The 27,146-nt window shown below is 42.6% G+C and overlaps 1 pseudogene; it reads left to right on the forward strand.

Annotated features, from left to right (window-relative positions):
* The first annotated feature begins 22,747 nt into the window (after positions 1 to 22,747).
* Positions 22,748 to 22,865, forward strand: LOC126104810 (5S ribosomal RNA; annotated as a pseudogene).
* The last annotated feature ends 4,281 nt before the right edge of the window (positions 22,866 to 27,146 follow it).

The raw sequence follows: 27,146 nt of genomic DNA on the forward strand, positions 1-27,146 counted from the left end.
GTGGGAGAAGACATGTCAGAAAAGGCTGCTCACTGGTAATAGACACAAAAAACATGTTTATGGAAGTTGCCAAGTTATAAGACAACTTTCAGCATATTCCCCTGTAACTGGAGAGCAGACTTCTGTTGAGTTATTAGCATACCACATTCCAAGCTGATCGTTTAAACCATTCAAATATGCAGAAATGCAGTTACCATTCACCAAAATATGATAAAAGTTATCACAATTCCTTAATCATCATAGCGGTAAAATACACTTTAGGTCATATAGAACTGGTAACTAATAATGTGGCAAAACGTTAGTTCTCTGGATATTTTTAAAAGGTGAAATAGTATGTCTTTCTAAAGCCTAAAATTAAAGTTATAGTTTTCAAAATACTTTTACGTAAGACCTGAGTGTACTAAAATAACACTAAAGTGCGTTGACACATGATCATCAGTCTGTCAAGATCACACAGATGTGTTAGTCTCTAACTAAGTTAAATACTGCTCAACAAATATAAGTTATTTGCAGTGAAGATGTGACTATGATGTAGTCTAAGTAGCCTTACATTAATACAGAGGTTACAAACAAATTATCCACTTTTAAAAATGTCGGTAATATTTTAGAATATGGCCTCTCTATAACTGCAATCAACACACAAATATTTGTATAACGTACAAAAGATATACAAAAAATAACAAATCGAAAAGTGTAGGAAACTATCTTCATGATCCAGATGAACATACAAGTGGGTGTCAGCACATCTGATCAATGTACAAAATCTCAAATTGAAAAAAAGATAGTAAACCATTTTAAGAGATGGTCTCTCTATGGCCTTGATGAACACGCAAAAGGATGTGGGCATACTTGATTAATGTCCAGAGTTGTACAAAAATTATCAAATTGAAAAGAGTAGGAAAGTTTTTAAAATATGACCTGTCTATACCTTGATGAAAATCTGCATGGAGTCCTAATAGTCTCTAGAATCCTCTATTACAGCCATCCAAAAAATTAACTACAGGGTTATTGTCTGAGATAAGGACACTCAAATGTCACTGCACAACATATTCAAAGCGTTTTTTGATTAAATGCAACAAGATGAAGTTCTGATTTACATCTATCCCACTACCATGCTGGTTAATTGAAGGAGTATACATCACAAATTACTATCTGATTGTGGCTGTTCATAACGACAAAAATTCATTCGTTGCATCACTTACTGAGCGGGGGTGAAATTATAACTCAATTTTTCACCTCCTCCCTTATGCAGTCATATATTTACGCTTATAATATTAAAACAAGTGTAATTATGTGGGCTACCACTATTCTTAAACCCGAAAAATGAGTTACCTCTTATAGAGCACTCTAATACTATGGTACAATGATAAAACTATTCGTTGATAATGTAGGAAAAGATAGATTGTTCCTTACTGTAAGGATAACATGGTAAGTTTCACACAGACACAATTAAAACACACTTTCACATAAGCTTCCTGTCTCAGTCTTTGTTGGAAAAAGAGAAACACAAACGATTCATTTGCACCAGGAAGCATATCTCAGGTACACATGACTGCCAACTCTGGCAGCTCTGGTCAGAATGCGACTATCACATGCGATGGATGTAGTAATCTGGAGGACGTGGAGGGAAAGGGATAGCAGTGTATGGGTTGGGGAAGATAGGAGCGATGTTTAGTGGAGTGTACAGGGACTAGAATGCTAACAGGGTCTGTGTCAGGAAGTTGTGGTGTAGGGAGGTGGGGAAAATGGTGCAAAAAAGGAGAGAAGCAGGGAGAGATGGATAGGTGCATTGTCAGAGGGTGGAAAACAAAAGAAGGTGAGGGAAGAGAGTGGGGAGGAAGTGAAATGACAGTGAGGGTGGAAACTGTTGGGTGGATGGTGTGGGGGCAATATGTTACTGTAGGTTAGGCCTGGTAATTACTGGAGTGGAGAATGTGTTGTACAGATAACTGCAAATGGCGCAGTTCAGAAAGGCTGGTGGTGGAGAGAAGGGTCCAGATGGCTCAGGTAGTGAAGCAGCCATTGAAATCAAGCAAGTTATATTCAGCCACTGGTTGTGAAACAAGGAGGTATACTTTGCTCTTGGTCACAGTTTGGTAGTGGCTGTTCATCCTGGTGGATAGCTGGCTGGTGGTGATACCAATATAAATAGTTGTGCAATGATTGCAGCAGGGCTGGTAAACGAATTGGCTGCTTTCACAGGTGGCCCAGCCCTTGATAGGATAGGATAAACCTGTGACAGGACTGGACTCATCTAGCCCTTCCTATTCCAGTCTAGCATCAAATTATCTGATGTCATATTCCCTTACTATGGATGAATATTAGTAACAAATAAATGGAAATATGCACTATACTATATTAAATAATCATGATATACTAATACTCAAACATTGCCATTTTCACTCTCTCTCATCACCATCTATCAACAAACATATACACAAATTTAACAGTTGCCTAGCATACATATAATGCCAAACTATTCTGTTATTATCTATAATATAAAGAGATCCTTGGTAACATGTCAACACAATAAAAAAGAAAACATGGACATTTATGTTACAACTGACCTAATCATAACCAAATAACGAGCTCTGCTGACAAGAAGTATTTTCAGTTCTAAAATGGACAAGCAATAATATCTTATATCAAAAGATTTTTTCAATCACGGTCATACAGTCGCAATGAAAGCAATAGTTCCAACTTTATCTACATTCAGGTTCAGTTTCAATCATTGTTCAGTTATTCCTGTGACAGCTGTACTTCATCCTTCATCATTCCTCTTTAACTGTTGAGAATAAATACTCTGAAAAATAAATCTAAATTAGTGCCCTACCAAATATTTAGATGCATACAAGCGACTCCTTTTGCCATTTTAATGACACTAGGATGCCTTATAACTGGAACTAGCAAAACACTTTAACAAACAGTGGCTTGGCCCTGTTCTAGTCAAGTACCAGCATAATCAAAATTATGCCAAATTCACAGTTAGCCTGCAGTGTTCCTAACACCAGCAAATACTTCATATTCATTCTTCATAATGTCAGGAACGGAGCAAGTACTATATACTCATTTTGACTACTGTCCAACTTCAACCAAGAACCATAACAAGACACATCACCTTGCACAACCTTCATTCACTGAAAAATCAACCAACCAGATTCAGACACCCCTATTAATCCATGAATAAATGCAAAAATCACATCAGTATATAGACCTCTGCTCTGGAGGGAATTCTTAACTACAGACAAATTCATGTCAGGTAACTTCATATTCATAGCATTCTGCACAGCTACAAATAAAAGAGTGAGAACGTCTACCTCAGACAATATTAATTCGTCACCACAACCTGCAGACATCAACAGTTATCACACATAATCTGGGCAGAAACTAACTTATGATCTCATTCAATATTACTCATTCACATACAACTTCAACGTTTCACAATTGACTCATAACCTATTTACCATTATTAAAGAATGACACACCAAAATTCATTACTTCATTCATTTCTCACAAGTTATCCCTCAACAGATAGCATTAATTCAAACAAATTCTTTATGAGCGTATCACTTTCATTAAACACTGACCCACACATACTTCCATCTCAACCTGACTTCATATCACATTCACAATTATCCTCACAATATACTCATAATAATTCGTTGATGATGAGACAAGAAAAAGATCCTTCAAATCACATACACATGGCACACAAGAAACGTCCAGTCACGAAACCAAAATTCGTTTACTAAAACACAAAAATAGAGACACCATTTCGTTTAGACAGCTCAAGAACCCTCTGTTCAGAATAAAAATATTACAAACCTTTACACAATATCAGGAAATTTTTATACAATATTCACACCAAATGATAAATCTCACTGCATTGAAAAATGTCCACTCATAACAGCATGCCATAGTTGAAGACTTACAAACAGTCAATCTTATCATCCTGCATCACCTCACCATATCATTCACCATGCACATATGTCCATTACTAATGCTTCAAATTATTTACCAAATTTCATGTAGCATCAAGCACAGTCATTATCCTGTATGATACCACTAAGCTCCTGTGACATTTGGTCAGCAGCAAGTGAATAACAACAGAAACATTAACAGAATGAGGCACATCAAGAAACATTCTACAGTAAACCGTCCACATCAACTAGCATATGAATGGCATTAGTCACTCCTCAGACTATGTTACACATACAAACTAATCAACAGGATCACTCACACAGAAAATTACCTCAAAAATGTAATAAACGCAAATATAAGAAAAAATACATGGGAAATAATTTCTACAATCAATATTAATACCTAATAATCACGTGAAAACCACTGTGCAGCTTCACTTCTCACATCTCATCTACACCAGGGTAATTTAATATTAAATAAAGAACAAGTGCTTTATCCCAGAAAATATTACCATTAGAGAAAATATATACTAGTAAACGTAGGAGCAGTGTAATTCCTTGCACATATGGAGAAACAATTAATTAAGACATAGAATAAAAACACTGGATACTCTCTTATGAACACAATGCCTCAAAATTATAGTGCTACTAGACACGATCACACTGAACATTAACCTCATTCCTTGTGAAGAACCTCCACATCTTTGATCCGTGGCACCTCGTCAATAAAACATGATGCCGTGACCGCTGAAAATCTCTCACAGCTAGCACACCAATTCCCAGACACACAAGAGGTCTACTTCTCTTGGTATCACCACAAGAAAGAAAATCAGACTTGGCTCACAGTCATCTGCTAATATAAATAGACATATACTACTTATCAAAAAAGACATAACATACACTGGAGATTGACCCTCATGGTATAAAATTCACTGTAGATAACCCCAAACCAGATTCAGCTTCAGATTAGTAAGTCAAGTGTGGTCAAACAGGTTAAACTGAAGTCTCCCTCGGAATAGCTGTACCCTGTGCTAAATCGCAAGCACTAGCTGGAAAGGTAACATCTGAATTACGTTCAGCCTCAGTAGTAAGCTTATAAGCAGTAGTTACCACTTTAATTTCTAGGCTAACCTACAGTACCTCAGTACGAGGTCCGGCTGAAGAATAATTGGACTGATTTTTAAGCAGACAAACAGCGCAGGCCTCGAGGTCAAACGCTACAGTACCGAGTCATGTGACAAAATGGTTCGAAAGGCTCTGAGCACTATGGGACTTAACTTCTGATGTCATCAGTCCCCTAGAACTTAGAACTACTTAAACCTAAGGACATAACACACATCCATGCCCGAGGCAGGATTCGAACCTGCGACCGTAGTGGTCGAGCGGTTCCGGACTGTAGCGCCTAGAACCGCTCGGCCACCCCGGCCGGCAGTCATGTGACATCTACTCTCTCCATTCCCACTACCCATTCACCTGCAAACACGTCAGTCGGGCCATGGTCTAAGTTTGTCAGACCACGCGTCTACACCATATCGAAAAAAAAATTCAAAAGAGCAACAGATTTATGTGATATCTTCAGTGTAACTTGGAAAGACCGGTACACAGAACCATCCTTTACTGAAAAAGGTACAGTAATGAATGTCTTTCACGCACTAAAGTTTCTAACTGGTTTAAGCAGCTCGAAGAGTTATACGAAGAGATGAAAGCTGGCACATTTAAGGCGATCCTCAGCGTCAATAATGGTTGAAAACACTGGAAAAATGAAGATTTAATCCGAAAAGCCCACTACTTGAGTAGCCTTGCACTGATATTGTAAGAATTGACAAAGAAACAGTTACGCAGTTTTGACATGAACATTTGCACAAGAGGAAAGTTTAAAATGGTGCCAAAGACGTCTGTTAAGTAGTATCTAGCTAAGCATGGGACCCCTTTATAACAACATCCACCCTCCGCAACAGACCTTGCTCCGTGTGACTCTTTTTTCTGCTCCCGAAACTGGATTAAGCACTGAAAGTGTTACGTGGCAGTTTTTCCCCAGAACTCTTACCCAATATAGTTCATAACATAAAATACCCATCCTCTTTCTCAATGAAGTCGCACTCTTCCACTGCATCATAACTGAAGACGATATTCAGTACTACCAGTGGCTGACAGCTTTTACTTCTTCTATTTCCTTTTCCTCTGTTACGGCGAGGGCCTGTAATATTAAGCAGAGTTGAAAGCGTCCAAGCTGGCTGGGATGAGATAGGAGGTTACTTAAAGAAACAGGGAACAGCATCATAAAGTTGCAAAACTGAAGAACCAGATTCGCTTCGCGCATCCCCCGCACTACAGGAAGTACGCAGAGAGAGATATCTGCTAAAAACCAGTATTGTTTGAAGAATCCTTTTAGAAGGATGAACATCTATCAAGGTATAGGCTTTCAGAGACGCAACAGTATGAGAATCGCTGTTTGCCTCACATCCAAGCTATGGAAGAATGGTCGGTTTAAACTTCTACAGTGCATGTGAAAAATCGTTACCGGTTCTCGCTTAAATTTTGTTCTGTTTTCGTTACGTAAATTATTTTGTAATGAATACTCTGCATTTTGGAACTATATCTAAAAATACAATTTCATAATGCTCATATGGCTTTCAGCTGGGAATAGTGATAATGATATTCAGAATTATCCAATACTACTGCGCCTATATAATTCTCATAGCAATGCAAATATGAGTGATACAGCAGCAGCGCCAGTGGTGTTGAGAAACAACTGAAATCGCTGAAACCGAATAAAGCTTCCGTATCGATGGATGTCATTATGTACCGGATTTGCCGCTGAATTAGCCCCTCTTTTAACCACACGGCCCAGTCACATTAATGTGACCATCACCTATGTTCGACGTCAATATGCAGTAACCACTCACAGATGGCAGGTGGCAGCACTGGATGGTATATAAAAGGTGTCTGGGGAATAGGAAAAACAGTGCAGTCGTTGTGGTATGTGGAAATGGAGCGATTATCTAACTTCAAAAAAGGCATGACCATTGGCTTTCCGCGCGGGATTAGCCGAGCGGTCTAGGGCGCTGCAGTCATCGTCCCGGCGGAGTTTCAAGTCCTCCCTCGGGCATGGGTGTGTGTGTTTGTCCTTAGGATAATTTAGGTTAAGTAGTGTGTAATCTGAGGGACTGATGACCTTAGCAGTTAAGTCCCATAAGATTTCACACACATTTTTTGAACATTGGCTTTCGGGCACTAGACTCTTGCTAAAACGGCCATTACTAGCACAAACGGATGCCGGGTTAGCGGAAGTGCCGGATTGTTGAGAGTGTCTAAAATTTAGTATAAACACATAACGATTGTACTTTATCAAATCAAAAGATACATTATCATAGAAAACTTAGTCCTTGAGTATCTACATGCATATTAGTATCACTCGACTATCACTATTAAATTTGTTGCTAAGTTTTAATCGTCACCATGAAGATACGCGAAGGCAGTATGCTTTATCACAAAACGGCTTTACAAGCATTTCATAGGTCCTGTCATGTTTCTGATTGTTGCATAATGTACTCCAGGAAGACGTCTCCAGCTTCAGCACCAGCAGTTTGAGATATCCTCATGTTCTCTCCTCCTATGTCGTCTTTTTCATCAGTTTCGTCGTAACTTTCCTGTGAGTTTATGATTACCTCTTTTCTGCTGAAGTTTGATCATAAATAATTGCTCGACCAACAGTGTTGGCAGCAACAATGGTTTTCTGCTTAGAACTTCAGTTCATGTTAATTGAATCCTCCGTCGCTTCTTGGTAGAACAACATTATAATAAATGAAAAGCATCAGTTTGCTTACGTTCTACAGTCTTACTTTTATCGTGTTAATCAGTTTTTGGCTAACTAGGCTATCTTCAGACATTTACTGAGTATTGTCACCAAAGAAGTTACAATGTTTGTAAACATCATGTCTAGATTGAAGCAGAGACATACAGTAAGTAACATCTTTGACAGTGTGGTGGTAATGCATAGAAAAAGCAAAAAATTGAGCGGTAAATAAATAAAAATGAAGTAGACAGGAAAAAACTTTAACACAAAGTAGGAACTGCATTCCTACATAACAGTTTCTGTTAATAAACAAAAAATAAATAAATAAATAAAATTAATGCATGACTAGGCTACTACACATGGAGAGTGATACACTAACCAATTAAAAGAAGAAACAATTATCAATGTAACTACATAATTCACAAGGAGATTAAGCAATACCAATAAGATAAGCATAAATAAATAAATAAATAAATGCACGAAAATGGAGGAGTTTAAGGGAACATACAGTAAATATAATCTTTGAGAGTGTTGTGGTACTGCACTTTTAAAAGTTGAAAAGCCTGAACAATACACAAATACAAAAGGAGCAAACAGCAAAAACATTAACATTATATTCAAAACTGTGGCTATGTAACAGTTTGCAATAAAAAAATGAACCAAGAAAAATACGTATATACAATATTTGATGAGACAACTACGAGAGGTATTAAACATGGACAGTAATACAACTACCAATTAAAAGAAAGCCTTAACAATCGAAACTAGAGTCTATATGGAGTAAATAGACAACTTCAATAAAACAAAAGAACTGAATTAATACAGGAAAATGGAAATATGTAGGAACTGAGAGTGTGGAAAGTAATTAACAACAGAAATGATTATATGAGGTTTAGGAGTGGAGTAGTGTTGAGCTGTCTTGTCAGTAGATTACTAACATTCGGGAGGACGACGGTTCAATCCCGCGTCCGGCCATCCTGATTTAGGTTTTCCGTGATTTCCCTAAATCACTCCAGGCATGGTTACTTTGGAAGGGCACGGCCGACTTCCTTCCCCGTCCTTCCCTAATCTGATGAGACCGATGACCTCGCTGTTTGGTCTCTTCCCCCCAAACAATCCAAAGTAGATTACTAAGACAAAAAGCAAAGTCAACACAACACATTTGTTTTAACAAACAATGTTTTCAGCCCAAAATTACGCCAAAATACATGTCCATAAAATCAACAGGAACATCTGCGCTGCAAATAAAGCCACTGACGTCGCAAGACACACGTGGGTAAAGGAGGAAATGAAGAAATGGTATCGTGTTCGTGACAACGTGTGTACACATCTAAAAGTGGTACAAATGGCCATCACATCGAAGTTACACCCCTGCTTTTGACAGGTGGTGACATTAATACGACTGTGCAATACATAATCTACCATAGATCCTTGAAACAAGAAATCGTGTGTAGTAATTGAAACAAAGCAACTTCGAACTGAAAACGGCGAAAAAGATCCTCAAACGCAACCGCCCAAGATTTCTCAATTCAGTAGCCAGCAGAAGTGCCACCAGGTTTGCGGACACATTATTGAATCGCAGCACATCGTGGACGACATTGTGTGCCGAGCAATTAGTAATATCCAATATAGTGATTGTTTCGTTTACAGTAATACGCCTTTTTTGCTTCTCAATTTGTGCCATTGGCACAATGTTTTCGTCTGTCAGCATACGGTGTTCCTGGCCCGGGCGCAGGAGTTTTCCGTAGAAGTCAGGCTCCTTTTAAACTTTTAGCACCACCCGTACACTTGTTTCAGAGTCACACACGAATCACAGCATTGTGCTTTCATCCTGCGATGTATTTCCACAGGTTCATTTGCTTCGTTATTCAAAAAACGATTCCCAGATCGGTGCGGCCATATTTGCACTGACAAAGATATCTTTACCGTTGTTCAATAATCGGCTGCCAACTGTTGATCGCTTTAAGAAACACAACGATAACTCTTTCCAAATGTCAAATAAATAGTATAATTTTCAGGAATTTTATTGCACTTTTAATGTTTTCATTCGAATCGCTCTCGTAAGTAGCTCTAGATGTAGAAGTAGGATCGAAGCAAACTCCTTGATGCAAAATATGTCTGTAAGTAAATACACTCTAAGACCAAAAAATACGCACCATGAAGGAATTTTCCGAATCGAACAAAAATCCGTAAATGTGATGTACGTGTACAGACAATGAAATTAATACAATTTCAGAAAAATTAAATGATTTATTCAAGAGAAGGAGCTTCACAAATTTAGTGAGTCAAAAAAGTGTTGGACAACCGCTGGCCGTTATGCAAGCAGCTATTCGGCTTGGCATTGATTGATAGAGTTGTCGGAGTCCTCCTGGGGGTATCGTGACAAATTTTGTCCAAATGTGCGTTAGATCGACAAAATACCCGCGCTCAATTGGGGAGAAATCCAATGACCTTGCCGGGCGTGGTAGGGTCTGCAAGCATGAAAACAAGCAGTAGAAACTCTCACCGTGTGCGGGTGGGCGTTATCTTGCTGAAATGTAAGCTGAGAATGGTTTTAACCTTCCTGGCAGGTTACAACTGTGTGCCGGACCGCTACTCGAACTCGGGACCTTTACCTTTCGCGGGCAAGTGCTCTACCAACTGAGCTACCCAAGCACGACTCACGACCCGTCCTCACAGCTTGGAGTATGAGTCGTGCTTGGATAGCTCAGTTGGTAGAGCACTTGCCCGCGAAAGGCAAAGGTCCCGAGTTCGAGTCTCGGTGCTCTACCAACTGAGCTATCCAAGCACAACTCACGCCCCGTCCTCACAGCTTGGGGTATGAGTCGTACTTGGGAGCTCAGTTGGTAGAGCGCTCCCCAGTTGGAGTGTCGGTCCAGCACACAGTTTTAATTTGCCAGGAAGTTTCATATCAGCGCACACTCCGCTGCAGAGTGAAAATCTCATTCTGAGAATGGTTTGTCATGAAGGACAACAAACTGCGGCGTAGAATGTCGTCGACGCGCCGCTGTGCTGTAAGGGTGCCACAGACGACAGCCAAAGGGGCACTGCTACGAAAAGAAATGTCACCCCAGACCATCACTCCTGACTGTCAGGCCTTATGGCGGGCGACAGACAGGATGACATCCCACTAAAGTCTGGAGCGTCTCCAGACACGTTTTCGGCCTGAAATCTCATTAACTAGAGTAGAATTGTATTCAGTGATGCGTACCACATCTAAGTAAGGTCCGATGACCAGCAAAGACGTCTGTTTACGCCGTCTGGCAGTGGTGGGAGACCAACCTGAATGTCGGCCGCCACTCGGCCCGACAACCACTAGTAATGGTCTGGGGTGCCATTTCTTTTCAAAGCAGGACCGTTTTGGTTCTTATCCACAACACGGCGACTGTATTCTGTGGCTCATAGCCAACTATACTGCACTTACATTTCAGCAAGATAAGACCTGTCCAAAAAATGGCTCTGAGCACTACGGGACTTAACATCTATGGTCATCAGTCCCCTAGAACTTAGAACTACTTAAACCTAACTAACCTAAGGACATCACATAACACCCAGTCATCACGAGGCAGAGAAAATCCCTGACCCCGCCGGGAATCGAACCCGGGAACATAAGACCTGTCCACACACGGCGAGAATTTCTTCTACTTGTCTTCGTGTTTGCCAAATCATACCTTGACCTCTCCCCAATTGAGGACGTTTGGGGCATTATGGGCAGGGTCCTTCAGCCATCTCTCGGTTTCGAGGATCTTACGCGCCATTTGGCAAAATTTTGGTACGATGTCCCCCAGGATGATATCGAACAAATCTGTCAATCAAAGCCAAGCCGGCCGGCCGTGGTGGCCGAGCGGTTCTAGGCGCTTCAGTCTGGAACCGCGCGACCGCTACGGTCGCAGGTTTGAATCCTGCCTCGGGCATGGATGCGTGTAATGTCCTTAGGTTAGTTAGGTTTAAGTAGTTCTAAGTTGTAGGGGACTGATGACCTCAGATGTTAAGTCCCATAGTGCTCAGAGCCATTTGAACCATTTTTTTGAAAGCCAAGCCGAATAATTGCTGGCATATGGGTCAGAGGTAGACTAACACGTTATTGACTCGCTCCGTTTGAGAAACTCTTTCTCTTCAATAAATCATCCGATGTTTTCTGAAATTGCAATAATTTGCTTGTCTGTACACGTGCATCAAGTCTACCGATATCTGGCCCATTCGGTCAGTTCCTGCGTGGCGCGTCTCCTTTTTGTCTTAAAGTGTACTTCGATTATTGTATGCTGTTACTCTTTTGTGGAATCGCAGAGAGGCATTAATCTGGCGACCATCTATATCGATTTATTTCAGCGAACCACAAAGGAACAGTACGCTGAAGTACAAAGGGCGTTCAAAACGTTGTGCCCAGTCGTCTCTAATTTTTTATTTTTTGCATGAGAAGAATGAATTTTTTATGAACATACTTGGAACATTTAGCTATAAGTTGGTGTATAAAAGTATTTTCTTTTATATACAGTTGAGCCAAAATGAACCGTGAAGTAGATATCAGTAATGGAGTTCCTCTTCATGAACGGCGGAGACTCTGCCCATCGATTCACATGAAGTTGCTCCCTGGTTATGGGAAATACACAGTGGATCGCAGCAGTACCCAGCGGTGGTTGCAGAGGTTTAAAGAAGGTGATTTCTCTCTACCGGACATTCCACGATGCGGTAGACCATCGACGGCAGTGAGTGATGTGAATAAGGGGGCCATTGATCAAATCATCCAAAATAACAGATGTGTGACGACACGACAGCTTGCTGAAATGAATCGTTTGTCATTGGGTAGTGTCATATCACTGGTACAGTCACTAGGGTACAGAAGAATCTGTGCACTTTCGGTGCCTAGATTATTGACAAGAGAAATGAAAACGATGAGGGTCTAATGAAGACCTTTACTGAAGAGTGAAAACACTGTTCTGACTGCGTCATTATCCAGGATAAAACACGGTCGTTTTTGTCCGAACCTGAAGGGCAAAACCCAATCCACGGAGTGGCGTCATCCGGGTTCGCCCCAGATGAAGAAGCCAAGACTTTCACGAACAGCAGGCCGAAAGGTGATGGCCTCCTTCTTCTGGGATCGGTGTGGTGTCATTTTCATAGACTTTTTTTTAACCTGGCTCCACAATTAACCGGGACCGTTACTGTTTGTCACTGGACAAGCTGCGACGTGCCATCAAGACTCACAGACCACAGCTTCAGGGCCAGGTCATCAGACTACACCATGACAATGCCAAACACAATACAGCCTTATGGCGCAGGAAAATGGGTTGGAAAATTGTTCCTCATCCTCCCTACAGTCCGGACTTGGCTCCGTCTGATTTTGCCTCTTTTCTCATCTGAAAGTCTACCTACGCGGTAAAAACATTTGATAGTGAGAAATACCTATTTCCTGTGTCAAGCGATGGTGTAAAAGTCAATCCCCAGAATTTTACCAAAGTGCATTTACATCATGGAAAGAACGTTGGGCCAGATGCGTCACAGCTGATGGAGGCTACACTGAGTAGGCTCAATGTTTAGCTAAATGTTCCTAGTATGTTCACAAAAAATTTCATTCTCCTCCTGCAAAAAATAAAAAAGTTAGAGACCACTGTGCAAAAATTTTGAACACCCTTTGTATTTAATGAGTTATAACTATTAGTTCATCTTATGTATGGGCCGACGAGGAAGTCGTATCAGACAGTGAAGTAGGGGTAAAAGCAATTTTTGTGTTTAGGTGCATCGTTCAGAGGCCCTTCCTGACATTTCCAAGTAAGGAATGTGGTGTCTGGTCCTGCAACCACTATGCCATCCGGAACACACACACACACACACACACACACACACACACACACACACACAAAGGGAACAGTGCCGGTGATGATGAGCTCAGTGGTGACATCCCGAAACTGGCAGGAGAGGTAACAATAAATCACTTGGCAAAAGTATTTACTTCCTGCCTGTACTATGCTTCAATCCTACTGGTTCAAATGGTTCAAATGGCTCTGAACACTATGGGACTTAACATCTATGGTCATCAGTCCCTTAGAACTTAGAACTACTTAAACCTAACTAACCTAAGGACATCACACAACACCCAGTCATCACGAGGCAGAGAAAATCCCTGACCCCGCCGGGAATCGAACCCGGGAACCCGGGCGTGGGAAGCGAGAACGCTACCGCACGACGCTTCAATCCTACTATCGTGGAACAATGGAAAGATTATATTGATACACAAGAAATGAAGTATTCACAATATCAAAAACTATCGTTGTATCAGCTTGCTCTCAGTTTCGTATAAAATTTTCACAAAGATCCAGTTAAATCGAATTAGTTCCACCCCAGACTCAGCCCGATCTATAGAACGAGACAGATCCCGAATTCATTTTAGCACTATTTATCACATTGTGACCGTTAGTGAAGTGATAAGCAGAGAAAATGCCTCTCTGCATTGCCTTTGTTGATTTGGAAAAGGCGTTTGACTCCGTTGCCATGTAGGTGTCCTCCAAGCATTGAGTGAGCAAGGAGTGGGAGAAGTGTACATTGAAGTGCTCAGCAATATCTACGAGACTTCTTCAGCTTATGTTAATATTGGTCAAACAACGCAAGAATTCCACTTCATGAGGGGTGTCAAGCAAGGCGATCCCATCTCCCGTAAACTGTTCTCGGCTGTACTGGAAATGGCAAATGGCTATGTCAAATCTGAGCTGGGGAGGTAAGGGAATTACAATTAATGGAAGTACGCTTACCAATTTGAGATTTGCTTATGATATTGCCTTACTGTCTTCGCAGAGCTCCAAAACTTAGTTACAGATCTTGCATCGGAATGTCAGTTGGTTGACTTGAACATGAACCTTTCCAAAACAAAAGTAATGTCCAACAAATGGGTCACAGCTGGAGATGTAAAAGTCAAGGACAGTCCATTAGAAGAGGTCAGTGAATATGTCTACCTTGGCCGGATTAAAAATATGAAGGGAGATGTAAGGCCAGAAATCTATCGGCGCATCAAGCTTGGCTGGCAAGCATTTGGGAGGAATCCAACAGCATTTAGATAAAAAACGCCACTAAATCTGAAGAAAATAGTATTTGATCAATGCATTCTTCTTGTGCTGACGTACGGGTTGCGAGACATGGACACTGAACTCATTTACAAAAGGGAAACTTAGGACAGCACAGAGAGCCATGGAAAGATCAATTCTGGGCTATACAAGAAAGGATAGGAAAAGGGCTTGAAACGTCCCCTTAGAACAATTGTACAAGACTATGCTTAAACTGACACACAATATTTTTTAGCGCAACGCAATCTGACTTTCAGAAATCCCTACAAAGGAATGGCCCTGACTAACATTAAACTATACCTTTCACAAATAACTTACCTCACAAAAATCTTCATTACTCGAACTACTGCAATACAGCGAGCGCCACTACTGCCAGCTAAATAAAAGATTCAAACTACGGAAGTCACTAACTACTGATAGGGATAGTTAGCAAATGAAAGATTTTAATAGAGAACAAACACTGTATTTACCTTAATAATCATAATATATATAGCAGTTCAATTTCAAAACTTCCGCCATCTCTCTCCCCACATCCACCACTGCTGGCGGCTCACCTCCAACTGCGCAACGCTACGCGCTGTTCACATCCAGCTGCCGCTGCCCAACACTACAATGGCAGACAACAATGCAAACTAGCCACAGACTGCACACAGCACAGCCAGTGATTTTCGTACAGAGCGCTACGTAACGTTGCCAATAAGAAAATATAAACAGCCTTCTTACATAGAGGAAACATAAACAGCCTACTTACAGGCTGATGACATCCGTTCTGACGAAGGTTAAGGACATCTTAGAGACAGTAGGCTCCTTGAAATGGGAGTGGGCTGGCCACGTCGCGAGAAGAAAAGACAACAGGTGGACGAAGCTAGTACTAGAGTGGAGTCCGAGAGAGCACCGGAGGCCTGGAGGAAGACCACCGGACAGATGGGACAAAGATATCAAGAAGATCGCTGGCAGCACCTGGCAGAGAACTGCCCAAGACCGTTCCAAAATGGTTCAAATGGCTCTGAGCACTATGGGACTTAACATCTGTGGTCATCAGTCCCCTAGAACTCAGAACTACTTAAACCTAACTAACCTAAGGACAGCACACACACACCCATGCCTGAGGCAGGATTCGAACCTGCGACCGTAGCAGTCACCCGGTTCCGGACTGAGCGCCTAGAACCGCTAGACCACCGCGGCCGACAAGACCGTTCCACTTGGAGAGGACTGCTGACAGCCTATCCGAATCCACGATTCGAAGAGACCACATCATTTAATGATTGAATTGACTGGTGATGATGATGCTGATGATTATATTAAGGCGAGGACAGGAATGAGGGACAAGGGGCACTATATTAATAGTGTGCGGATAAGTTGAGAAGTTGAGTGTGACGGGAGGCGTGCTGCAGCAGTCCGTGCAGTCACAATGCCTACCTGCTGTCTACAGATGACGTAGTGGTCAGCGCATCTGCCTAGGAAGTAGGAAATCTGGGTTCGAATGCCGGTCTGGCACAAATTTTCAATTGTTCCCATTGATTTTAATCAGTGCCCCCTGGCAGCCAAAGTCATTAATTCCTTTGCGTGTTGCGTGCTTCTGTCGATGTTCCTTTCACGATCTCGGTGTGGTTGCGGCGCAGAACCGGGCGTTTTCGCATGGTACGGATATAGATACACGGGCAGGAAGATAGGGCTAAGTAGGTGCGGCCCCCTGCGGCTCACCGCACGCGAGTAAATCACGCGCCAAATAGCGACCACCCCCCTCCTCTGCCGGGCCGCAATCTGGGCCGTCATCTTCATTTGTTGCTCGTTTTTGTGGGGGCGGCGCGAGCGAGACAAATGAGCGGCGACCCGCCGTGAATCAGGCGATCGCTATCAGGCGCGGCCCGCGTGTTTTATTCCGGGGGCAGGCGGAGGCGGTGGCAGCAGCGGCGGCGGCGGCCCACCCAACACACAATGCGGTCAGCGCCACAGCTGTCGGATTCTTCTGTCTCCTGCGTCATACAACGCCCCCCCCCCCCATTCCCCCACTCTCTCTCCCTCTCTCTTAATATGTCGCCCCCACCGGGCACTTGCGCGCGATCTGGTTCCCCGCGCTAGCGCCCGGTCCCGCGGGGACACAGATTAAAGGATTAAAAGCGGGGGCAGAAGATGACAGGCGATAAGCGGCCCAGGCGCAGTACGGAGCAGGCGGAGCTTGTCGCGGAGGTATCGCCGCCGGCGATCGGCCGGCTTTCGTGGCTCGGCGTGGCGAGGCCCCGGGGATTACGGCGCGCGCTCTGGCGCCTCGGTGACGAGGGCATTAGGCCGGCTTTTCACACCTCGCAGCGGGCAGCCGGCCGAGACTGCTTTTAACGCGGGAAGCGCAGCCGGCGCCGGGGGAGCGTTTAGCACTCTCTCTCCTCCGTGGCACGCATCTGCTTATTTATCGTTGCTGTGCTACGCACCCGCCACCCAGTGTTCTCGTATGAAGTGCAGCTCTCAGCCAGGAGTTACGTTCGTATTTCGTGAAGAGATACAGCAACCAGCCACTCTTTATACAGGTCAACCATTTATCTCGACCATTCCAATAACGTTTTATCTATAAGCATATTAAAAATGTAAAGCAATAGTAACTTCACCTTCTCTCCTTGATATCTTCTTTTTATACTGGTTTTATTTCCCCGTGTGAGTTTCTTGGGTTCGGCAGTGGTCGTGCAATCTGCTTTCCACTCAAAAAAAAAAAAAAAAAAAAAAAAAAAGAAACAGCTGTTTCACACTTTCAAAAAAAGGTAATGTGATCTCTCCTCGTTGAATAATCATTCATCCAAAATATAAAGAAAAATGTGGGTGGAATCTTATGGGACTTACCTGCTAAGGCCATCAGTCCCTAAGCTTACACACTACTTAACCTAAATAAGTACAAACACACACACCCATGCCCGAGGGAGGACTTGAACCTCCGCCGGGACCATCCGCACATACAAAATATAACAATCAAATCTTTACACTCAAAAATCCTCAAATTGGTATCAGAGAGAGTGCCTGAACTGCATGGGATCGCCAGCACAGTGTAAGCACTGATTAAAATAAACAAATGGTACTGAACAAATTTATAAAATTTTCAGTTGTATTTATTTAATCGTATGGCTAGGGCCCCTCGTCGGGCAGGCCTTTAGCCGGGTGTAGGTCATTCAATGTGACGACACTTCGGCGATCTGCAGTCGACGAGGATGATAGGATGAGGACAGCACAACATCCAGTCCCTGGGCGGAGAAAATTTCCCGACCCAGCCGGGAATCGAACCCGGGCCCAGAGGATTGACAATCCGTCAAGCTGAGCATTCAGCTACCGGGGCGGACAAATTTTCGGTAATTAAGTGTCACTTGTCCAAAGCCATGAAGTTGAGCACAACAAGTTTTTTGTTCACTTTTAATTAATCTAGTTTATTTCGTTGATATAGAAAATACAATAAATCTGAGGCCCATGATACTCACAAAAAATAGAATTTATTGTATGAATGGTATATTCAGAAAAAGCTAGCCTGAAACGAAAAATCGTTGAAAATTAACTATCCATGAAATGCTCAAAGAGTGATGAAGTTGGGTGTGCTGCCCTGTTAAATGCTTATTAACAAATATTCTTCACTAAGAAGATCGATTTATCAAACCAGAAAATTGACTGGGATTATTTGAATAAAACAAAAAAATGTTCAAATGTCTGTGAAATCCTATGGGACTTAACTGCTAAGGTCATCAGTCCCTAAGCTTACACACTACTTAACCTAAATTATCCTAAGGACAAACACACACACACCCATGCCCGAGGGAGGACTCGAACCTCCGCCGGGACCAGCCGCACAGTCCACGACTGCAGCGCCTAGACCGCTCGGCTACTTCCGCGCAGCTGAATAAAACACAAATTATTATTCATAAAGCCACAATTTGTATGAGCAATTGAAACTTATAACGAGAAGACTGCTAGCGGAAGTACAGGTGGAGTTCCAATAGGTCTGAGAAGCTCGCAAATACAATTGAAGGAAGATAAAACTGAAAACTAAACCCCGCCCGAACAGACCATGAAGGCCCAACGGTACCGATCAGCTAACTTTTCATCCTCAGCCCACAAGCGTCACTGTATGCGTTTATGGAGGGGCATGTGGTCAGTTTACGAGACCGGAGTCGCTACTTCTCAGTCAAGTAGCTCCTCAGTTTGCCTCACAATGGCTGAGTGCACCCCGCTTGCCAACAGCACTCGGCAGACCGGATGGTCTCCCATCCAAGTGCTAGCCCAGCCCGACAGCGCTTAACAACGATTATCTGACGGGAACCGGTGTTAGCACTGCGGGAAGGCCGTTGACAATTAAAGGAAGCTATTTAATAGTAAATCCAACTCTGTATTAACACAAGTCGCGATTTATAGTACAAACAAGTTGCGAGTTCCTTAGAGGTAAAAGGACTGCGCTTCTGTGAAACTGCGACACTTACTCAAATAGTAAACCCGTCCAAAGCTGCAGATCAGCGTCTCGGCGATCGAAAATCACGTCTCGTGAAGCCACACTATGCCTTCCGCCGTCTCTACAACCACACACTCTTCCGCTCCCGAACACCAGGTCCGCGAGGGAAGAGTCTATCACGATTTCCAGCTTGACAACCCAGGATTTCTCTTTCCAGCAAAACTCACTGGGGTGAAACTGCTAAAATTCTTGAATAGTACCCACTGTACAGTCCTTAACTCTCTGAAGGTTGGCACAGCAATTGTTGGCTCACTGGATAAATCAAAATAGAGATGGGCGGCTGCTGGAGCCCCCGGAACACGGAAAGTTCTCACGCTGCGGAAGCAGACAATGGCGGACTCGCAAACTTCAGTGCCCTGCAGGGGGAGTGCAGCTTCTGGGACTCAGTGGAACTTCCTGACTTCAAAGGGCGCGCTCTGTCCTACTGACAAGTAAAAAGGTCACAGCCTTACTGTGAGGTCTTAGAATTTCACGACCCTTGACAAGGTTAGGAAAAGAGCAGTATGTTGCAAAACTACCAGCTGACTTACCTTAGTTGTTTCACACAAGGGAAAAAAGATATTGTACTTGGCTCCAACAGTCACTACATGTGTCCGTTCTTCCAGCACAATTAAGAAAACAGAGATATTTTCGGACAGAATAAAGATCGTGTAGTTACACGTAACAGACCAGATATTTTACACAGTCATCACTTCGCTGAGCTTTACTAGGAATACTCCTGTTGAACGTGCTGTGACATTGCCTGCCCCCGACCTTTGAGCTGACCTGCCCAACCAGATATAGCGGGATGTACAGTTTATGGGGGTAGACCTGGGTGATGTTCGTTTTTTGAAACCGATATTCATGCTTTCTTTTTCCTATAAAATAACAAGCAAATTACAAATCTGACTTTATACCTTTATCGTACACTCGTAAGATTGTATTACGTATTTTTTACGTGAAAGACTTGCTCCCATTGGACACTACACGACATCGACGAAAGGCCTTCGCGGAGTGCTAAGGTGGTTGGTGGGAGCTCTCAACGCAACAGTTTTCAGCCTAGAACAAACTTTCCAAAACGGCTTTGAAACTGATGATGCTGTGTAATGCCGTCCGTAGAGATATTTAAAAAATGGTTTTTAGCAAAATATTAGTCAATTTTTTCGACGAAAACGTGCACCAAAAGTCGACATTAAAATGTATCGCAAAAATTCTATGTATTGCAGTAGAAGAAACGACGACTCACAACTTACAAAAAGGTATAATGTAACTGTGTATATATTTCTTGAACTATAGCTCCCGCCAAGTTGAAGAAAACGTTGTCTCGAAAAAAAAAAAATGAGTGCTTTAAAGTTTCGACTTGGGTTTTTTAGTATTGAACTGAACAGATCTTTAATTGGCAATGCAAGCACCGCCAATGTCGAAACAAACTCATTTTGACGAAATTGTATCGACTAACTGACTACTGCTTACCAATCGAAGTGGCTTTTGCACGACTGGAATTACTTTTCGAGCCTTCTCTATCCGTATAAACATGGTTGTTCGTCATTTTCAAGCACTCATCATTTAATTCGTATAAAAAAACAAGCGAAATGACACAATAAATAGACACGAGACAAGCTCGTGATTTCAGACTGTTCTCCATAAACGAATCATGTCACGAAGAGAAACGTTGTTGAGGACAATATTTTGGTTGATACTAATGCCATCTGTGATAGTATCCGAAACTATGAGGACCCGTATTCCATCGATAACTATTATAGCACAACATCGTTTGCATGCAGTAAATTGCGGTTTTATCATATTGTAACATATTTGGCAGACATTATATGAATGAATTTTAAAAATAGACTCTCTAAGGAACATTTTATCCCAATAAAAAATCTATTAAGATTAGTGTGGATTTCGAACTGGGGCGTAACTCGGCATTTTTCACATCAACGATAATTTCCAGAGGTGAATGAAATGATACATGACAATCGTAGGATTGCCAGAGTTTCGAAACCGAGACCTTCGGATTAGTAGTTGGACAGTTTACTACTGAGCCATTGAGACGTATCAAACAACTATTACGTAGCTACCAGAGGATATAACAAGCATGACTGCCTTTCTTGTAACTTTGTTGGTTACGAATACAGAACAGCAGTACGTTTTTTCTAATCAGTACACACATTTTTTATTCCGTGGCGTTATTAAAACTGCAACATGAAACTGACTTTGACCCTCATGTAGTAGCACACAGCGCAGGTGCCTGGGTTAACAAAACTCGTGCACTTGCAGCCGTTGACAGTAAACAGATGTAAACACAAGGAAAAAGGACACTGTCCACTTAATCAGCCGTCTTCAGTTAAAAGTTTATAGGAGTACAATGGGTATCAACGAAAAGAAGGTTGAAATGCTGCTCGTCAATGCAGAATGTAAGTTAACACAACAGTTATTGCAGTATTGTTTGCATACTTACAATATGGATACATATAGGACTGTACGTCTGTGAGAATTCTACGATGATTGCGTTGCCTTTGGTTGTAACTTTACATTTTCTGTAGTATCACAAGAAGACGAGAAAACCGCAGTGGTGAAGATGGGTTCTTGTTAGGATATCGCTCTGTGTAGATTTTCCCTGCCTGATTAAGATCGTGCCTACTTTCTTCTTGTTCTTCTTATTTTTGTGTTTTTGTCCCGCATCTGCACAGGGTCAGATGGTTATGAAAGGATTTGGTATGGGCAATTTAAGGGGTGGCCGGATGGCCTTGTAGCCTCCCGCTTACCCCCACCCCCTTACCCCATCCCTCCCATGTTGCGTGTGCACCCCAACTGCCTGCATTACTCTGATATTCACGTGAAAGAGTGGCATTCAGAAAATCTGAGAATCGTGCAAAGTAGCTGGGACTTGGGTACCAACCTGGTGTTCACCTAATACAGTGGTTCCCAACCTGGGGGTAATTACCGCCTGAGGGGTAAAATGAAATTTTCTAAGGGGTGAAACTGAAACGAATCGATTCAGTCATGAAGCTAAATTATTGTCAATATATCATTGCTGTTATCAGAAGTTGGTTAGACTCTGATATTGATTAAATACATTATCGATACTTATTTTTTCTCAATTAGTAGCATTAATGCGGTGAGGGTTACGGGTTCCTCGTATAGTCCACCCACTAAACATATATGTTGTGCTTATTCGTGTACATCGCTGATGATAAAAGTGAGACAAGTGAGACATACACAAAACAAAAGTTTAACATCACAAGGAAATGCCTTCTCCAAGTTGCAGATAGTTCCTGCAGTAGTCCAGAAATTTCTTAATTGCTTGCTTCGAGACAGATAAATGAATTAAGTGATATCACGACAAAGCGGTAACTACATAAAGGCTACTATAGCGCTGTACACAGTGTCGTTGTTGTTTTTATTATCAGAGTGGTTAGATACAAAGCATTAACTGTCTGAAGTCACCCAATTTCTGTCAGTTCAGAAGTAAGCAGTGCAGCAATAAAGTGATTTACAAACAGTATGTATAGTGCACGCCAACGGCCTTGCCGCAGTGGTGACACCGGTTCCCGTCAGATCACCGAAGTTAGGCGCTGTCGGGCTGGGCTAGCACTTGGATGGGTGACCATCCGGTCTGCCGAGTGTTGTTGGCAAGCTGAGTGCACTCAGCCCTTGTGAGGCAAACTGAGGAGCTACTTGACTGAGAAGTAGCGGTTCCGGTCTCGTAAACTGACATACGGCCGGGAGAGCAGTGTGCTGGCCACATGCCCCTCCATATCCGCATCCAGTGACGCCTGTGGTCTGAGGATGACACGGCGGCCGGTCGGTGCCGTTGGGCCTTCATGGCCTGTCCGGGAGGAGTTTTTTTTTTTAATTATTTTTAAGTGTTCACATCTGAACCTGTTTAATTTTAAATAGGGTTGCAGTGTGCAGGCCAAGCAAGAGCCGCAATGGAGAAGAGCTATGCAGGGAAGCATGTTTCGTAACAAGTGCCTACTCTCACTGGGAATAGTTAGCTTTCTTATCTGAGAAGGAGTTCTGGGTAGGACTGGCGAGCATTAAATTCATGTTTCAACATTTTAAAAATAAAACTTTTCCAAGAAAACTGTTTCATTCTATCGTTTAATTAGGTGCTAAAGTTGTTGGTAATACTGTGAGATATGGAGGGGGAGGGGGGGGGGCGGCGGCAGAGGCTATTAGCTAATGTCTGACTGCACTCAGGGGTAATGGTCTAACCAGTGAACCAGTAGGATGTGGAAACCTCTTAAAAAGCGCAACCTCGTTGGCCGGCATCCCGACTCTCAACGTTAATCCACTGGATGGATTCGATACGGGACCGGCGCACCTCCGCGTCTCGCAATAGGCTCTTTAAGACGCACGGCTATCTGGGCGGGTAATCCGCCTGCTTAGCTGGGTGCTAACGTGCTCGCCTCCCATGCAAGCGGGTCCGGATTCGATTCCCGGTCGGGGACTGGGTGTTGTGTTGTCTTCATCATCATTTCATCGCCCAATGTGGTGTCGATTGAAATAAGACTTGCACTTGACGGCAGAATTTCTCCGGATGGGGCCTCCCGGCCAACCATGCCATACGCTCATTTCCACTTTTATATGGGCGGGTTGACATTACGTCTCCGTTCAACCAAAACAAAAGGAAATTAATGATGATTTAATTTTATAGTCAAGAACTGCTTTTACTGTACACAACATACCGTTCAAAAATATTGCAAAAAATGGTTCAAATTGCTCTGAGCACTATGGGACTTAACATCTGAGGTCATCAGTCCCCTAGAACTTAGAACTACTTAAACCTAACATAGGGACATCACACACATCCATGCCAGAGGCAGGATTCGAACCTGCGACCGTAGCAGTCGCGCGGTTCCGGACCGAAGCGCCTAGATCCGCTCGTCCATCGCGGGCGGCCAAACATGTTACAGTACAGCACTACATATATTTGTATTGTAAATCAGAAAAAGTTATTGCAGTTACTGTTCTGATAATTTACGTATTCCATATGCGAACAGCATTTCCGGTGTCCCTTCGTTGGTGTACATTATACTCATTCAGACATTCAAATGAAGACGGTTGACTGAACGACTGGTGTAAAAGTTATTTTGGGGGTGTCAAGATGGATGAGACACACTGTATAGATTCCTTTATGGCGAAATTAGTTTCTGGCTTTCATCCATCTTCAGTTGGCGTAATACTTGGAAGATTTGTATAAAATTTTTGCCAATTCCTTCTTTCTATGAGCTGGATGAGCCCTGTGGCCACCTTATGCGTTTGCTTGTATCAGAAATTACGAATTAGATACCTTTCTCCAAGTGTAAACTGAACTACACGCATTGAAAACTGGAATGAAAAGTTACCTTCTTTTTGCTGCACTGTCGCAACTTCTCCTCGATGTCCATTGGTTAATGAACGATCGAGGTAAGTAGCTACTGCCAGTACCGACAGGTACGTCAACGGACAACTCACAGCAGATGTCAAGATACGCTTTTAGTTTCCTCCGTAAGTTAAAATCCACCTCAAGTTTCTATCCATCCACAACGCCTCTCTTGTAGCGTCTGCCAGTGGAACTGAAGGACCATGGTTCAAAATGGTTCAAATTGCTCTGAACACTATGGGACTTAACATCTATGGTCATCAGTCCCCTAGAACTTAGAACTACTTAAACCTAACTAACCTAAGGATATCACACAACACCCAGTCATCACGGAAGGACCATGTCCGTGATTCTTTCGCCCTTAACGAACGAATCTGTTACGAAACGGATTGCTCTTCAACTTTTCCTTTTTCCTGGGTCAATCGTTCCAGACTGAGGGGCAATACACAAGGACCAGAGGAACGATGGTTTTGTAAGCTAACTCCTGCACTTTTCCATTCCTCACAACTTCAGTCGGCACAAACCTGTCTAATTAATTATTATAAAATACTCTTGAACGTTGTCCACTTATACTCAACGTTTTCAGACTCGACTGCTCACGTAGTCTGAGACCTACATCTTGTTATATTTCTAAGCGGAAATATCTTACTACCTTTATTAACCTTCCTGCTGACACCTATGGTTAGCGATGCTATAACAACCATAAGATTACGGATTCGCTACTCTGCATTAACTGAATCCAGCTCTCAAAATTCGAAAAGCCTGGATACCCTTATGAATCAATTAATACACTCTAAGACAAAAAACGACGCACCATGAAGGAATTATTCAAAACGGACGGAAATCGGTAGATGTGGTTTACATGTACAGGCAAACAAATGCTTACAGTTTTAGAAAATCCGGATGATTTATTCAAAAGAAAGAGATTCACGAACTGAGAAAGTTAATAACTTGTAAATAACAGATTTCAGCTACCAGTTTCCCATTGGAATTTTTATTGGCAGATCTAGATTTCAGCTAACAACTAGCCATTCTCAATGCTAAGAATACAACAGGTACACAGTTAGATCATATCATAAAAAAGTTGCAATTAATGGCTTAACTCATATGGTTTGTATATTACATACCACTATCCTTTTTTGGTAATGCATGTAGTGCCTGTTGGTCTGGCTTTGTACACAGTTCATGGAATACTAATTTTTCCGGAATGTGGGCTGTGTGAAGAACACATCGGTTGGTTATATGGCGCCATCTATATGAACTACATATAAACCTCAATTGAAATAAACCATTTCAAATTTAATTACATGAAATGGAACATAAGTAAAGTTCTTACAGTGTCGCCGAACTTATTTCATCGTTATCGTCAAGCAATAAAATTTCCATGTCCACTGCTCCTGAGTCCGTTATTATTATTAAAACATTTAAATGACGTCAGGTGGGTAAAACTTTTTTAATCTTTTAAAGAGCATTTTTTGATAATAATTTTTTAATAATAATAACGGACTCACGAGGAGTGGACATGGAAATTTTATTGCTTGACGATAACGGTGAAATAAGTTTGACGACACTGTAAGAATTTTACTTATGTTCCATTTCATGTAATTAAATTTGAAATGGTTTACTTCCATTGAGGTTCATATGTAGTTCACATAGATGGCGCATATAACCAGCCGATGTGTTCTTCACACAGCCCACATTCCGGAAAAATTAGTATTCCATGAACTGTGTACAAAGCCAGACCAACAGGCATTACATGCATTACCAAAAAAGGATAGTGGTATGTAATACACTCCTGGAAATTGAAATAAGAACACCGTGAATTCATTGTCCCAGGAAGGGGAAACTTTATTGACACATTCCTGGGGTCAGATACATCACATGATCACACTGACAGAACCACAGGCACATAGACACAGGCAACAGAGCATGCACAATGTCGGCACTAGTACAGTGTATATCCACCTTTCTCAGCAATGCAGGCTGCTATTCTCCCATGGACACGATCGTAGAGATGCTGGATGTAGTCCTGTGGAACGGCTTGCCATGCCATTTCCACCTGGCGCCTCAGTTGGACCAGCGTTCGTGCTGGACGTGCAGACCGTGTGAGACGACACTTCATCCAGTCCCAAACATGCTCAATGGGGGACAGATCCGGAGATCTTGCTGGCCAGGGTAGTTGACTTACACCTTCTAGAGCACGTTGGGTGGCACGGGATACATGCGGACGTGCATTGTCCTGTTGGAACAGCAAGTTCCCTTGCCGGTCTAGGAATGGTAGAACGATGGGTTCGATGACGGTTTGGATGTACCGTGCACTATTCAGTGTCCCCTCGACGATCACCAGTGGTGTACGGCCAGTGTAGGAGATCGCTCCCCACACCATGATGCCGGGTGTTGGCCCTGTGTGCCTCGGTCGTATGCAGTCCTGATTGTGGCGCTCACCTGCACGGCGCCAAACACGCATACGACCATCATTGGCACCAAGGCAGAAGCGACTCTCATCGCTGAAGACGACACATCTCCATTCGTCCCTCCATTCACGCCT

This window comes from Schistocerca cancellata, chromosome 1, assembly GCF_023864275.1.
Source record: "Schistocerca cancellata isolate TAMUIC-IGC-003103 chromosome 1, iqSchCanc2.1, whole genome shotgun sequence".
NCBI lineage: Eukaryota > Metazoa > Arthropoda > Insecta > Orthoptera > Acrididae > Schistocerca > Schistocerca cancellata.